Below are 16,494 nucleotides of genomic sequence, written 5' to 3' on the forward strand. Positions count from 1 at the left end.
TTGCTCTTTCGTACTTGTATATTTTCCTTGGTAGTAGACTTTGTGGCCGTAATTCACCGATCGCCCTTTAAACACGCTGAATATCTTTGCAGGCTATCACGAGGGTTCACAAATGTGGCGTATCTTTATAATGCGTCGCTTTATTGAAGGCAAACCTCGAGATATCATAATTTACTAGTGCTGATGTGTTTTTCATCGTCTACGAACGCTTGTAAGTTTTCCTACATAGAGATATCCGCTGCACTAATACTTGTAATACTGGGCGTTTTAGCTTCACGTGCTACCAGCAAAGCATCGATGCCAATGAATACACTTCCGACTAAGCGGTTTCAATATGTAAACATTCGAGAATGCGTCGCGCGGTGTGCGGCTATCTGCGCATCTTTCGATGGTCAGCGATGTTTGATTATTTTTTCTCGAACAGTTTTTTGTCATCGCTAGCGAAACGATACGTTCGTGCTTCTACTTTCGTGTTGTAGGTGGCAGATCTTCAGTCGCAGATATGAAGACGCACCGCAAGATCGTACGAGCTGCAGCGACTGTTGTATGCGCAAAAGCGACGCGACGCACGTATATGCTTGCTAGCGCACACTTCGACGGCTTCGCATTTTCGAGGTATTTGGGAAACGAAGCGCGCCCTTGATATACAGAACAGTTGTATAACATGTTTGGTATCATGCTGATTTAGTGCGCTGGCGTGTCGGCATGGTCATTCTGGTTGAGCTTCGTAGATCGGGCCGGCTTCTGTTCAGAAGCGGAATACTCTGCCCGGTATCAGTTCCAGAAATGACGCGTTCGTCCGGTTTCTGGTTAATTGATACAGGCTGAATAATACATAACACTAGTACATTTGAAAAAGAAAAGAAAAGAAAAAAAGAAAAAGAAACAAAGAGAAAATAGAAAAGGAAAAAAAATCACATGTGATTCGAACTTCGGTTTTTTAGGCCGGCAAGCACGCACTTTAACCACTGCACTATGGCAGGACATAGTGATGGTGGTTATATATGTACTTATGTAGTCGAGATTGCTCTTTTGTAGTTTGTGTATTTTTGTAGGGTGTAGAATGTGTGGTCATAATTGAACGATCGCCCTTTAAGCACGCTGCATATTTTTCCTGGCTATCACGAAGGGTTATCCGTGTCCCGCATCTTTACAATGTATCGCTTTCTTGCAGACAAACCTCCGAATGTCACAATTTACTAGTGCTTATGTGTTTTGTGATCGTCTTCGAACGAATGCAATTTTTGCTACATATAGATATATGCGGTGCACCAACGCTTGTAATACTGCTTGTTTTAGCTTCACCTGCTGCCTGCGGAGCCGCGACGTCAATGAATTTACTTCTGACCAAGTGTTTTGCGTGCGTAAACACTCGAGAAAGCGACTCCCGATATTCGGCTGACCTGTGCATATTTCGATGGTCAGCGATGTTTCATTTATTCTCGAGCGCATTTTATCCGCGCTAACGAAACGCTACGTTCTTGCATGCGTTTTCGCGTTGAAGGTGGCAGATCTTCAGTCGCAGATTATGAAGATGCACCGCAAGATCGTACAAGCTGCAGCGACTGTTGCACACGCAAAAACAAAACGCGATGCATGTGCGTTTGCTAGCGCACACATCCACGGCTTCATATCTTCTAGGTATGTACGAAACAACGCGTACTTCACATATACAGAAAAGTTTTAACGTATTTTATGTATGGTTTCATGCTTATTTAGCGTGAAGGCATATTCCGACGTGGTCATCCTGGCTGAGCTTCACGATCCGCCCGAGTTGTACTGAGAAGCGGAAATACTCTGTCCCGTATCAGTTTCATTCATATCGGATTTGTCCGGTTTCTGTTAAACCGGACATGACCTGTCCTGTATATGAGCTCAATACAGGACTGGTCCGCCCTGTTTCATATCCATACCGGACTGGGATGTCGTGTATAAGTTGCATACGAGAAATGGTCTGCCCTGTATTAACTCGATACCGGATTGGATCGTCCGGATTGAGATTCATACCGGACATGACCTGTCCGACATAAACCCGTTTAAGCTTCATACAGGACTGGTCCGCCCTGTTTCACATCAATACCGGATTGGGATGTCATGTATAAGATGCATACCGGAAATGGTCTGCCCTATATTAACTCTATACCGGACTGGACCGTCCGGATTAAGATTCATACCGGACATGACCTGTCCGATATAAACCCGTTTAAGCTTCATACAGGACTGGGCAAACCGGTATCAAATTTATACGGGGTAATACAGGACCGGTTCAAACCCGTTTGTCGCGATACGGGATTTTTCACTAGGGATATCTAACAAGAAATGCACTGGGAATTGCATCAGGCCCACCTTATTTCTTCACATCTAAATTTAGTATCACATTAAGAACACACTGCAAGGAACCTGTTACATCATGGATTGAAGATAGATCAGTCTAGCGCAATGATGGAGTGACTAAATTATCATGCTTTTCAAAACAGAGTAAAAAAAAGAGTTAAAAGCATCTGAGATGCTGAGATAATCTCGTTCGAGTGTCCTTTGGAGGGAATGTGGTCCAAATTTTTAAGATTACTAATCAGATTTGAACACGGAAATATAAATCATTTGTAGTATTCAATGCACGGAGCTGTCCTTTCACTTTGTTGTGACGAGCAATACTTTCAGGATTGGAACGTGATCTCGATGATCCTAATCTTTTTATACGGCGTAACAGATGCAAAATATCACGGTTCATCAAGGGCACGTCCAAGTTTTTCTTCTTAGTTTTAACACAGACAAAAATTAATGCAGGTTTCAACACTGTTCTCAAAGAAAGAAACTACAGTATCAACGTCACTTGTTTTACTAAGCATTGAAAATTCATCAACACGATCTGCAAGACAGCACCGTATAGAAACATCGTCGGCACTATTGCAATCTGGAAAGGATATGATAGCATATCTTGGCTTATGAATGGGAAAAGTGATCCAAAATAGGACTGCTTTAAGATTCGAGGTACCTTTTATTATTTCACATTTGTGGCATTTTGCTACGAGGTTGGACCTTAGGAAAACTAGATGATGCAATACGTCATTTCGAGTTGCACCGTTTGTTATCAGGGTGTCTGTTTATGACACTGTTTGTAACCCGTTGTAAACATCGCCGGAGATGAGCAGTGACGTCGGAAATGTGTGGGTAAGCACAATTTCGCAGCTTGTTTTTAATTTCTCCTCCAAAATTTTTCCACAAAGTTCTCTACTTGGTGTTTACCATCAGTGGCTGAAAATTATTTTCAGGCGTAATTTTTATGTTCGCTGAACAAACTGGCTGAAAAGTGAAGAATGTCTACTTTACATTCGCATTTGATCAGTCTGTACAGTTTTTAATAATTTCGATGCCGAATAAAAAGTCGACCAACTGGCAATCAGGGTAAGAAGAACTCCCCTTGCTCATATTGTAAGCGTCCGGGGTAAGAAGAGCTCCTTTTGCTCATATTGTAAGCCCAGTCGCGAGATGCTTCTAAACATTCTCTTAGAATACGGCCTTGACCTTTCAAACTTGGAGGTGAGGAGATAATGGAAGGGGATGGAGCACGTCATTAATCACGTGAGCCACGTGACGTGACGTAACGTAATCGTGCGATGGAAACAGCTATGACGCAAATCGGTATAAGATCGAGGAGCAACTGCATCTACATTCAGAGCCTTGGACGCCAGTTGCGATGATGGTGCGCTCAGTGCGTCGTACCTTAGCCAGTTAAGTCGGTCCACGAAACAGTTCAACCAAGCGCCGCCATGCTGCGAAGCTTTCTCTCAATAACATGTTCAACTATGCTAAACCTCTGCTAATAATTAAGATTCACCGAGAGATTAGATAATTTTCCAGGCTTCTTTTTATGGTTAGATGTTTTAGGGGGAAAACGAAAGAAAGAATAAAAGTGTTATGATATAATTGATTAACATACCAGCTTTCTTAGGACGTCAATATTTTTTACGAGGATCATATGCTGGAAGTGGCCTCGAAATTGTGGACTAAACATTGTGCGAGTTACAGGAGAAAAGAAAAATATTTTAAGGATGAACACAATTCCCGAGAATGTGAAATTTGAGCGAAACAATTTCACTGTTATTGGGATATATTGAGGAAAGGATTTTGGTTTGGTTTGGCTTTTCACATGCAGAAGCGTTTCCGGCTATCTTAGTGGAAGGCTCCGAAAATTTCGACCACCTGGGGTTCTTTATGTGGACACACTTACTACATCGCACCTACGCCTTGCTTTGCGCCTGCATTGAAAAGTGGCCCCGCGACCGGGACTCGCTCCTTCATCTTTGGGTACAGCAGTCTGGCGCGCGTACCACACTGCCATCGCGTCGCTGCGCAAACCTTTTCAAAGATGCTTCTGTGTTTTGTTTAGAGTGGTTTGTTAATGCGAAAGCACTACTTCGCAATGTTCACAGATTTCTGTCCGCAAACCGCGTCAGCAAAGTTGTGTCCGCAGCAGTAGGATTCCCTCCCCCCACCCCAATGCAAGGAAACTGAAAGATTCAGGTTACGCCATTTCTGAAGATTATTCTCTGAACACTCGCCAGGCTCGATAATCCCTGATTGCGTTCGCTAAATCCTTAAATAAGATATACAAGCTCCGCCGCGATAAGATGACAACACAACATACATTTACGACCGTACCCAGCAGCAGGTAATCCCGAATCGACCATAGCGTCCTGTTAACAACTCAGAAAATCAGAATCAACGTCCACATAATGTTCTTTATACTAATATTAGGAGCATTTTACCAAAACCCGAAGCCCTTCATAATCTCATCGACACCGTTGAACCCGACGTCATTCTGCTTTCAGAAACATGCTTAGATTCATCGATCAATAGCACTGAACTTCAGACCGCCTTCTTTGATTTTGACATTTTTCGCCTTGACCGTTTAAATCGGCGAGGGGGCGCTGTCCTGACCGCTACCAGACGTCACGTCCAGTGCTCTGTTATAAATATTAACTCTCCATTGGAAATTTTTTTTTTTTGTCGTGCAAGACATCGTATCCGCCAGTAATTATCGGCGTATGCTATCGTCTACCAGATGCCTACTCATATTTTGTTATATATTTTCATGATGCCGTGCATACGATATCTTCATTGAAACCGCATATTCCCATCATTTTATTCTACGACTTCAACTTGCCATCCATAACCTGGTATAATCTAGCTAGCACGTATCAAAACATAACACTGAAGGTTCATTTGTTAACACTTGCATGACTTTCGGTTTATCGCAACTAGTTTCCACCCCCACACGTGTTACAGCGCACTCTTCGAACATTCTGGACCTCGTGTTAACCTCTCCTCCCGATAACGTCTCCTCTCTTGTGCACCTACCCGGCCTTAGTGGCCATTAATATTACACACAACGTTCAAATCTCAACTTTCACGCACTAAAAACACAAAGAAAACCATAACCCGCTATGATAAAGGTAACTATACGAACGCATTAACAGTGAACTTGCTGCTTTAGCTCCTGGTTTCTTAAGGATTTTTCAACGCAATCCGTCGAACTAAATTGGTCATTCTTTAATGCCAAAATACAACAACTTACGGACACACACATACCTACAATCGTAGTGTCTGAACGCTCTTCATCACCATGGTTCAACGCATCTTTAAAGCACCTTCGTAATATAAAGAAACGTCTATTCAGAACAGCTAAACGAACTAATTCCGCAGCAGCTTGGTCGAAATATGGTACAGCTGAAAAAATGTTTGAATCAGTATCAGTGAAAACCAAACGAGTATGCTACTCATCCACTTTGCCCGAAATGCTCCGCTCTAATCCCAAAAAATTCTGGAACGTTGTAAACCCAAAATATTCGAAACCTGTATACCTTAATGACGCTCACGACTGTCCAGTTTCTGATAAAGAAGCTGCCGAGTTATTAAACAATGCTTTTTCCGCAGTATTTACAAATGAACCTGATGACGATGCACCTGAAGTTAGTTACCCCGACCATCCCACGATGCCTGACATTTCGTTCGACCCTCCCATGACATTGTGATGCTGATCGAATCGCTCGAGCCCACGTGATCCGCTGGCGTCGATAAAATTAATTCCAAAATACTGCAGAACACAAAACACGTCACGAGTGTCATCTTATCTCACATATTTGAGCAGTCCCTTTCATCTGGAGTTGTGCCGGCCGACTGGAAAGTGGGCAAGATCCCCCATTGCGGTTCCAAAAAAAAGGTCTGTCTTTTTCATGTCAAAGCTAACCTCCTATCTCGCTCACTAGTTTTGTCTCGAGGTTAATGGAACACGTTTTATACTCTAGCACAATTAAATTCTTAAAATCGGTCAATTTCTTTCATCCTAGACAACACGGTTTTTTAAAGGATCCTTCCTGCGAAACCCAACTAGCACTATTTACTAATGATATAAGCTCTTACATTGATATTAATATTCCAGTAGACGCAGTGTTCACTGACTTCGAGATGGCATTCGACAAGGTTCCTCACAAAAGTCTTTTTTCTAAACTTTCATGCCTAAATATGAGCCCCTCAGTACAAACTTGGATCCGTTTCTTTCTAACTAACCGTCAGCAGTTCGTTTACGCCAACAAGTGTTCATCGCAAATGTCTCAGGTCGTCTCCGGAGTGCCTCAATGTACTGTTCTCGGCCCCTTACTCTTCCTTATCTATAATAATGATTTGTCAAATAATATATCATCTAACATTCGTTTTTTCGCCAATGACTGTGTAATCTATCGCCCCATCAGTAGTACTGCCGACATAACCGCATTACAAAACGATCTAAATCACGTTGAATCCTGGTGTAACAAGTGGTTATTGTCAATCAATACTAACAAAACATATGTTATATCTTTTCATCGAAAACATTACTGCCCACAGCCCTAATTACATAATTTTTGGTTCAGTAATCTCCTGTGCTTCCTCCTGCACATAATTAGGCACTAACTTAACCTACGGCCTTTCATGGTGTGACCATACCTCTGGAATCACAAACAGTGCTAACCGCTGTCTTGGCTTATTCCTTCGCCGTCATTTAAAACTTGCCTCTCCCTAAGTAAAACGTATGGCCTACCTAACCCTGGTTCGACCAAAATTAGAATACCCATGCGCTATTTGGGACCCGCACCAATCATACCTTGCTAACACTCTAGAATCAGTACAAAATCGAGCCACCCGCTTTGTTTACTCCAACTACAGCTACTTCACTAGTGTATCTAATCTAAAGTCTCAAGCTAACCTACCACTTCTCGTTCACCGACGTAAAATGTTTCAACTTTGCCTTTTTCATAAATTTTATCATTCACAGCTATCCCACTCCGTCATTATGCCCTCTTCGGAACGTGTCATCCACAACAAAAGCGTTTATCCATCATCTGCCCACACTACTGCGCATCTATTTTCATTTTTCATCCAAACTGCAAAAGACTGAAATGATCTTCCCCCTCAAGCCGTGCTCCACTCTAATCCGCAATATTTTAAAAAGTTCATAGAGAAAATAATTTATATTCGATAACTAATGTATAACTTTGATTTTATGCCGCTATCCCTCATGTAATACCCCACACCTGGGGCCTTTGAGGTGTATTCTAAATACAAAAAAAAAAACAGCACAATCCCTGCTTTCGCATTACTCCAACGCAGATTCTGCAGTGCTTAATAATTTTTTATTCAATGACAGATTGTTGCAAGTAAAAATTTCCCTTAAGGAAAAAAAGAGTAAAAAAGAGGCGCCTGCGATAATTCATGGCTGGTTAGTGACCTAGATACGTCGGTCACACCCAATCTCTTGCATTGTACTGCGCGGAAACCTGCTTCGGATTAAGCACCTATAAATGACACTGAAATGGGACGAACGTCTCTGTAGAGGCCTGTGGGTCAAATGAGAACACAAACTGAAATATTTAGAGACCGAGACCACAGTGTCCATCGGAATGTTCACACGTATATCCGCTGCTGTTAATTGGCCGTTAGCGAGTTGGGCTTGAAGAAATCGCAAAAATTGATACTTTAGAGCGCTATTTCATGCGGTGAAGGTATTTTATTGTCACCCGTGTCGACAACGGTTGTTACGTGTTTAGTTGGCGTAGCTGAGAATGATTGTAAGGCGGCCTTGCCTATGCAGAACACCAACCGAGCACTGACACAGGCATAAAACGGTGATATAAAATTGCTTAGAAAGCCGGGCCTTGCATTGTGTGTAGGACATCACGGCGTTATGCTTTTGTCGCGATTGGATGTCGCTTCCGCCTATCCGCCTGACATTCAAAGTACTACTGGATATCTGTTCAGACTTTCCACGACAGCAGTCCTCACACTCATGTCACGATTGAATTGTGCTTAGCCTAACTACAAGCACGAGTCTGATGTTAAACGCACGATTGGAACTTTGTCCAACCCACCTTACTGCCGACACCGGTCCCCTGTTCGTTTCACAGCATCTCCAGTATAGAGCGAATGTTGAAATTAAATTTACGTTATTCGCATCTGCAATACTAGAACTGTCCAGACTAATCAACATCAGAGATGCGGTGGGTACTGCCATTCTAAACTCCAAGCGTCATATCTATAAATACGCGTAAAGAGGGAACCGTATAGGTAAAAGAAAATCTTTAACGGCAAGTGGCTACGCGCAAGACGGACAGAACCACGCAACTGGAAGCCCTTGGAACAGGTTCTTATGCTGTGCCACCTGAGCGAAGGATGAACTCTCTGGGGCTGCCTCGGGTTCAGCAGGTGTGGGGTGGAATCACTCGGCGGACGAGAATGTGCGAAATGCCACTGAGGCGCAGTGTGCCATTCCAAGGGCTCAGTAGGAATCGGTTCTGACATTGAGAGGTTGGAAGGATTCCTGGCATTTCTAAATAATGCGCGAAAATGCACCAAAGTATCATTTCCACTACCTCATACAGCCGCTGGCATCTTTCAATGCAGCATGCTGTGGATAATGTGAACTTTTCTTTGGCAGCAGAGCAACAATCCATCCTAAATGTACCAACTTTGATTTAACAAAAAAAAAAACACCAGGAGAATAAATAACTCGAACAGCTGAAGCCACGGTAGTTTATTGCTCGGATATGCATCGTGCCGGGCTTTTGTTCAGAATGTGTGTTCTCGACTCAATAGGCAGGATATCAAAGTACCAATAGTGAACCAATCAAGTAGAGCACATTCGGTAGATATCCAGGCCACCTGCGTGTAGAATTGTAGAAAGGAGACAGGTATATAGTGTAGGAAGCTTGGAGCAATTTTCTAGACTTCACTAGACTGTGGAATTTATTTTAAGGAAGCCTGATAAGTGTTATAACTCTATGTTGTGAAGGCTGGTACTCCTCGAATTGTATAGACATAAAGTGAACTTAGATCAATATATGGAACCGGCAAGGAGGAAACTTAAAGTACGCCAGATATTACGGCGCTATCTGACTCGAAAGATAAGTGCAGACTTTTACTGTATTCTGCATTTTATTGAAGCAGGGAATTTCACCCAACTACGCATGTATGTATCTACAGTTGCAGGTAACCTTGAATGTGTCACATATTCTTTCTTGAAGATTTTCTTCGTGGAATTCAAGTGTTGCACAAAATATACCAGCATTTCGGTTCCATGCAGTCAAACACGCTGTCGGCAAAATCGATGGAGATACTTTGAATAAGTTTGACGTGCTACACACTGCTAATATCAAGCCCGGGGGCATATGGTACGACCGCGCCGCAAAGAGGACAAGGTTTTCGCGCATCGTTCCGTTCACTCGTCACTGGTCCGTTGCCTCTGGCAACTAATCCTAAAGTGAAAAATTTATCTATGTAATGAATATTCGCCCAGTTCAAGTATTTATCTTGGAATAGAAATTGCAGGAGCCTATATAATTTTGCCAATGAATGGCTTGTTTAACTAAACTGTGGTAGCCCATTTTTCTTGTACGGAGACAACCTGAATCTGTGCCGAGTGTGCCTGCTTTTTCTTCAAATGTAGAAACGAAACAAAAAAGTCCCGTTTGTACCTTTGGAACATCACTTCTCAATTGCATTTTTTCCTCGCTCACCTCATATATGGCAAAATCGCTCTAATACAGTCAAAACTCGATTTACGAAGTTGAGTGGAGCTGCGACATAATTCGTTAAATCGTGAACTTCGTTATATGGAGAAATGCATTTCTGGGTCACTTAATCCCATAAAGTCGATTGTTATCAGGGAAGTACCGCGGTATCATAATTGCGAATTGTAAATTGTAAAAGGACGTAACGGCCAACATAACCGAAGGCCTTAAGGAAGCTGTACTGTTACGTCATCTTTAAATGCAATACCAGCTTGTCCACTATGTTATGTTGCTACAATAAAATTGCGGCCCGCGCAACCACCGACACTGATAGCGCGTAAGAAAAGAAGCAACGAAAATTTTACCTCGGCAGGAAGGGTCCCAGGGGAGTAAATATCTTTCTCAGCAAAGACGCCGCTGATATTCTCTTGTTTGCGGTTCATAAACATCTGCAGGAATTATTTGTGCGCTATTTTTTCCTGTGTTCCGGTAAACGGTCGCCGCAGATTAAGGGCAACCATAATTTGTCCCATTGTTGGCTTGCGGCACCGCTGCCGACACCGGGTCGACGGGCCGGCTTTCTACCGCTGAAGAAATATCGGGAATTTCAATAATATAACGCGCGTTTCTCATTGCATAGTTTGACCAAAGCGGGAAGTAGTGGCTGCACGATGTTGCCGCTAGCTCGCAGTCAATACATCCTTGATCGTTCCGTACAAAATAGACCGTCAATAGAGTTTGTCGCCTTCATTTTTCAGGAAAATATTGGTTAAATCGTGGCAGATAGCGCAATTTTTTCCATTATTTCGAGTTACTCAACGCATTGGACGATATCATCGTCTGAATTCGAATCGGGATAACTCTTTAAATCGGGACTTTTGTTAAATGGGGTTTAGTTATATCGAGTTTTGACTGTAGCTCTCTTGAGGTGCGTACATAAAATTACCGCTTTACAATTTCTGCCAATAACACTGATTTGGGACAAGAGTTACGTCGCGCTCGACACAAAACAGGGCAACGCTGTCTCGCGAAGCCATCCATTCTTTAAGGTTCATTATTGAAAAAGTGAGGTTGATATTGATGTCGCAGTGTGGACGTATTACGCAGGTGTTCTATATTCTGAGACGTAGTGATGTTAATGGCTGTGGCATTGTGATGACTCAGGCCGTATTCGCTCACAAGGAACAATTTTGTTTTTCCCTCCCCAACGTGATGGCGGCCCCAGTGCAAAATACACGATTCCAGTCCTGAGACTAAGAGAAAAACAAAACAAAACATCCTACAAATATTTGTGCAAAAGACCACTTCCTAGGACAAGGCCCATCATTTCAGCACAAACATGCCTCTATTAGCCTTAGCAAGTGTACCACCGATGAACTATAGCGTTGGATCTCGTCACGTCTACCAGCACTTGTTTTTATCAAACACAGGCAGCTGCAGGTTTTTGTGGAGAGAGCATGTATTAATCTCAGATTTGAGCATTCAGTAGTCTTTAAAAGGTCCACATTTATCTTTAACCTTAAATAACAAAGAAATTGAGATACTGGAAAAAGTTGGAGTCATCAAAAACGGATTAATTCAAGAGTAGTGTATCCCCATAACATGACCGCGTTCTTCGGAGAATAGTGGAATGTCATATATTCTTTGCTGTATGTTCCAAAACCAAATTCTTTTACTTTTTGAATAATCCGTCTGAGACATGTAAATTCTCAGCTATCCACGATCAGCTATCCAAAGGTGTATCCGCCAAGTGAGTCTAGCTGACGCGAAGCCTCCTTGGGTGCTTCAGCGACACGTTGCATAGCGTCGGCGTCAGCCCTGGCTTCCTGTCCAGCTTGTTCGGTGATGGCCATGGACACTGAAAAAGTTTTGAGAAAAACAATTGACACAAGAAGGATGGCGCTGCGGGTAGAGATTCTTCCATGGGCTTGGCTGAGAGCGAATAAACTAATTCGGAGCTCAGACATGGTTCTAGTGCACAAGAAAGGCACACACTGCAGGCAGGCGGACAGGACACACGCTGTCTTACTTGTGCGCTAGCACCACGTCTGAAATCATTCACCAACTAGCCCAAATAAGAGCATTGATAATCCGGAGCGCTTTCATTTCTTTCTCTTCTAACTGCTATGACTGTAAACCTGACATTTTTTGAGAGGGTATTTAAAAACTCAAGTTTCAAAATAACTACCCTTGTATACAGTTTCGGTTTTTTTTTTTCGGGTTAGGATATGACTGTGCCGTCTACATTTAAGCATGGTTGGTGCCGAGGCAACTTCAATTCTCATCGAATGAGAATATTGTGACTGGTTCAAAGAAAGAAACGAGTTGAGCATGTTGAAAGATATGCAAGCATTATTGAATGCTTCCATGGCTTACCTGACACAAGAAAGCCGAAAATGGCCAGCATAATGAGAGTCGCCTTGAAACTCATGTCTGTAGAATGAACGGCCTGGGAAAGAAACAAGATTACTATATTTTGTTTCCCTCCAATGCATTAGAATTAGAAAGAAATCTTTTTCTCACATGTTTCCCGACATTTGTAAATTGCGTACAAATTCTCAAAGCTCTCTGAGGAGAGATTTGAACACGAAAAAGGTTGTTCGCTTAAAAGGATGCGTACAATGTCGGGCTGCTCTCGTAACCAAAATGGTAGCATAATGAAGCATTACTTTTCCTGCATTTCTTTTACCAGCGGATATGCGGAAAATCGTAGGTTAATATTTTTTCTCACAAACGATTTTGGAAATTGCAGATTACTTTGAATGACTCTATCATTTTTTCAGCGCTCGGAACATTTCAATTCACATATTGTACAATAGTTTTTGGTATTGTAATTAATGGGTGGAATAATGATTTCGTAATGCGTAACATTTAAACTTTTCGTCAATCGGCACTGTTACCGGGTGTACGCAGCCGCAGTGGGTGTAAAGGAATGTGCCTGCTGTATATATATATATATATATATATATATATATATATATATATATATATATATATATATATATATAAATATATATATATATATATATATATATATATATATATATATATATATATATATATATATATATATATATATATATATATATATATATATATATATATATATATATATATATATATATATATATATATATATATATATATATATATATAGGCCTGTTAGACTGCAATCGTCGTGCATTATTCATATTCTCACATACTTAATTTTCCAGGAATACGCCATACGTTTGCCTCACGAGGCGTTTTAAGGCACATTCAATGCTATGGGTCCGGCCAAAGGTGGCACACTCGTTTTCTCAAAAAAAGGTGCTCAATAAAGACTCGGACTAGGACGCGACGACAAGAATGGGCTCAACCACGTCTCTCTTTTTCTTTTTTTTTTGCACATGCGTTTCTGAGAACAATGCACCAACACACAGACTTGCCACACTAACTCATCTCTCAGGCCTCCCTAAATGCATATGTCATCTCCCTGCCTATGCTAACGCGAAATAGAATCACGATTTTATGATCGCAATACTCTATCAATATCAGCTGCAATTTATCTTCCAAAGCTCTCAATCTACTGAGTTATTTCGTTTAAATGCCCTTTTCGCATTTCCTTTTATCGATCCTCAAGGCAATCGCTGCTTATATAACATACCGCAATAAAAAAGATTCGATTGTCTGTGGGCGTCCACTGAACTCCAAATATTCCTTGAACACATGCTGATCACTTTTGATAAAACAGTCTCCATGCGCATTGCTTTTACTGATCAAGGCGTTACATTATTTAAGAAATGTGAGAACCGTATTTTTTTGCTGTATGGTCACCTCTTCCTCATTTTGTATTTTACATCTTGGTCATGCATTTTTTTTTCTTTTATGTTAATGTGCTACTTTGTATGGTTTAAGTATTTTTTATCTCTTATGCACAACATCCCAAATCTCGGCAAACCCCTTCGAGCACTCAATGAACAAAAAGTGATGTGATGTATTTTAACCTTTGCAGCAAGCTGCATTACACACTCCAGCCTCGCGCAAGTGATTGCTTGTCTGTCAGGTCCTCTGTGACCTTGGAAAGCAGAAAAGAAAGTTTCGGCTCAAGCATCGACGAAGACAAGCAGCGGAGACTGTCCAGCCGTGACTGTCGTCAGTGCTGCCATCGACGAAAGTGGTCCAACGGTTTAGCTTAGCAATTGCATTGCAGGTAGACCGTCTTCGCACATGGCTGAAAGCTCTAAGCGGCCGTAGTTCTTTCAAAAATATTACCCCTATTAAAAGAGATAAGCTGTATTATATCCACAGTTAAATAAGAAGAGAACGGAGCCATCAAAAAGTTTGCGTCGCAGGTGTTTGTTTTGGCATAGATTCGGAAGCCTGCCTCATTAAATGTTAAACTTTAAAAGCAGGGCTTAAGATCATTTGCATAATCGTCCGAAGAACCGGAATTACAAATTGAAGTCTCTTATCTGGATTCCATCTCCAGGGTATTTGACCACGGCTTCTGACCGCTGCACCATGGGTACCACCGCTTCTGGCCGCTGAATACAAACAGCTCGCAAGGGGAAAAATAGTAATAATCGTAGTACTTTTCTCTGTTAGGGGTTGGTTTTCAGCTGTCGAGAAAAACGTCCCACTACCCACGTCATAAAATCTCCAGCAGATGGCATTAGCATAAATCATGTTGTTCTAGAATTCAAGATCGAAAACGAGAATTATCATTACACTTCCTATATATCCCTGAATTTTTTAACCGTTGCTTTCGAAGGAATATCTCAAATATCAGTGGCAATTTTCTTTTTTGAAACAAGGCTTCATATGCGGCGTTTAAGAAGTCAATCCAGGACACAATTTAAAATTCCTTCGTTTCTGCGCAGAAAATCGTTAGTGCAGGTGGTCTCCCAAAATTTTGGGAGTATATCAGGTGCATATTGCTCTTTCTGCTTTATTCTTGCGCAGTGCCGTCATATATCTGCCTCTTGGAAAAGAAATCTTTCTTAAATCCACGAATCCTATGTATGAACGATTTTCAAGACTTTCTCTTGTAATCTACGCTGATTCGTTCCGACAACGTAGTACGTGTTCAGCGAACCTTTACTCCTGCCAAAAGATCTCCAGTAAATATTTCGCGCCGACTATGTGGGCGCTGGAAGAAAAGCTTATAGCAGAAAAATATATACAATATTGTTTCACATATACAGATTAAACTGTAACGCCTAAACCCCATAGAAAAGTTTCCGCAAACCTTCGTTGTCGATTCTGCCAAAATGAAGGCAAGGTACCGCTCCGAAAAACGACACAATGGAATACTGAATCTCTTACCTCGTTTCCAGCGCTCAGGCAAGCGGTTGAAGAGCAGTGAAGAGATTCCTCGGAATAAGCATGGGTGAGGAGCTGCTTTTATATTTAGCAGAATGCGTATATTCCTGTAGCGAGGGACAACTAGGTATGACAACAGTTAATTGCATAAAAATTTATTGTCCCCATGATATAGAAAGGCAAAATGAAAGAATAAAGATCAAACTCGCGATAGGCATCTGTCTCGTTCATGGAATTTTTTATTTTCGTTCGTTAAAATGAATTTAAGCAAGTAGGCTGTTCCCGGCCAGCGATAAGACATGAATGGTAATAAACATGCCGGAGATGTCCGCCCTGTCTGTACGCCTCCTGCACGGAACTGAAGTCAACATTTTGCGCTTAAATGACAATGAAATATTGCTCCGCATTTATTCTTGAATTTAGGTGAACCGCGCTCTTTGTATTGACTCTTTAGAAAGAGAGCACACGTGTCCAAACCATTCCAGTATTGGAGGTGTTGTAAAAATCGAGGCCGGAATGTCTTGTTCTTCCAACGCCCCCGTTTGTCCCCCCCCCCTTCCCGCGGCGGTGCAGTAGGTAGCATGTGCACTACTGTGCCGGAGCACCTGGATTGGATCCCTACCACCGGGAGCTGGGTTTCAAGACAGGCGAAAAGGAGAGACGTCCGTGGGTTCTCGAATGTCAGTGCACATCAAAGGTCCCCGAGGGGTCGAATTTATTCCGTAGCCCTCCGCTGGGACCTCCCATCCCTTACAGTGCTGTTCACGTGCCCTTAAAGGGCAACTCCGGGGGTTTTTTGACATTCGAATATTCTAATAAAAATTTTACTGTAGATTCTCCTCTCCGTCCTGACGCATTCTAGAAAATTTGAGCGCGCGTACGATAATCCGTTCGCGCGCAACACGACTTTAAGATATGCTGTTTTCATGGCTTAAGTTGAGACTTTTTCTGCCGGCAACACTGAGTTTCTGACGTCACAAACAGTATACCGGCGTTACTGTCCACTTCCCGCATGATTATGAAATTGTGAGGCTTATATTGAACTACCTCAGACATTTTATGCAATGCTTCATGATTTCCATGCTTTATTTTCACCATCCAACGCACGTACGAGTGTTTCTCTAATACTGAGTATGACGTCACCATT

The 16,494-nt window shown here is 42.0% G+C and overlaps 1 long non-coding RNA gene across 1 annotated transcript; it reads right to left on the reverse strand.

Annotated features, from left to right (window-relative positions):
- Positions 1–11,604: 11,604 nt before the first annotated feature.
- On the reverse strand, positions 11,605–15,428 carry LOC146171857 (uncharacterized). Its single transcript, XR_014702762.1, has 3 exons — positions 15,351–15,428; positions 12,420–12,492; positions 11,605–11,901 (listed from the first exon to the last, which is right to left on the reverse strand). It is a non-coding gene; the product is annotated as an uncharacterized LOC146171857 (long non-coding RNA).
- Between the last annotated feature and the right edge of the window lie 1,066 nt (positions 15,429–16,494).

Source organism: Amblyomma maculatum, unplaced genomic scaffold (genome assembly GCF_055883805.1).
Source record: "Amblyomma maculatum isolate TAMU_Amacu unplaced genomic scaffold, ASM5588380v1 scaffold_18, whole genome shotgun sequence".
Lineage (NCBI taxonomy): Eukaryota > Metazoa > Arthropoda > Arachnida > Ixodida > Ixodidae > Amblyomma > Amblyomma maculatum.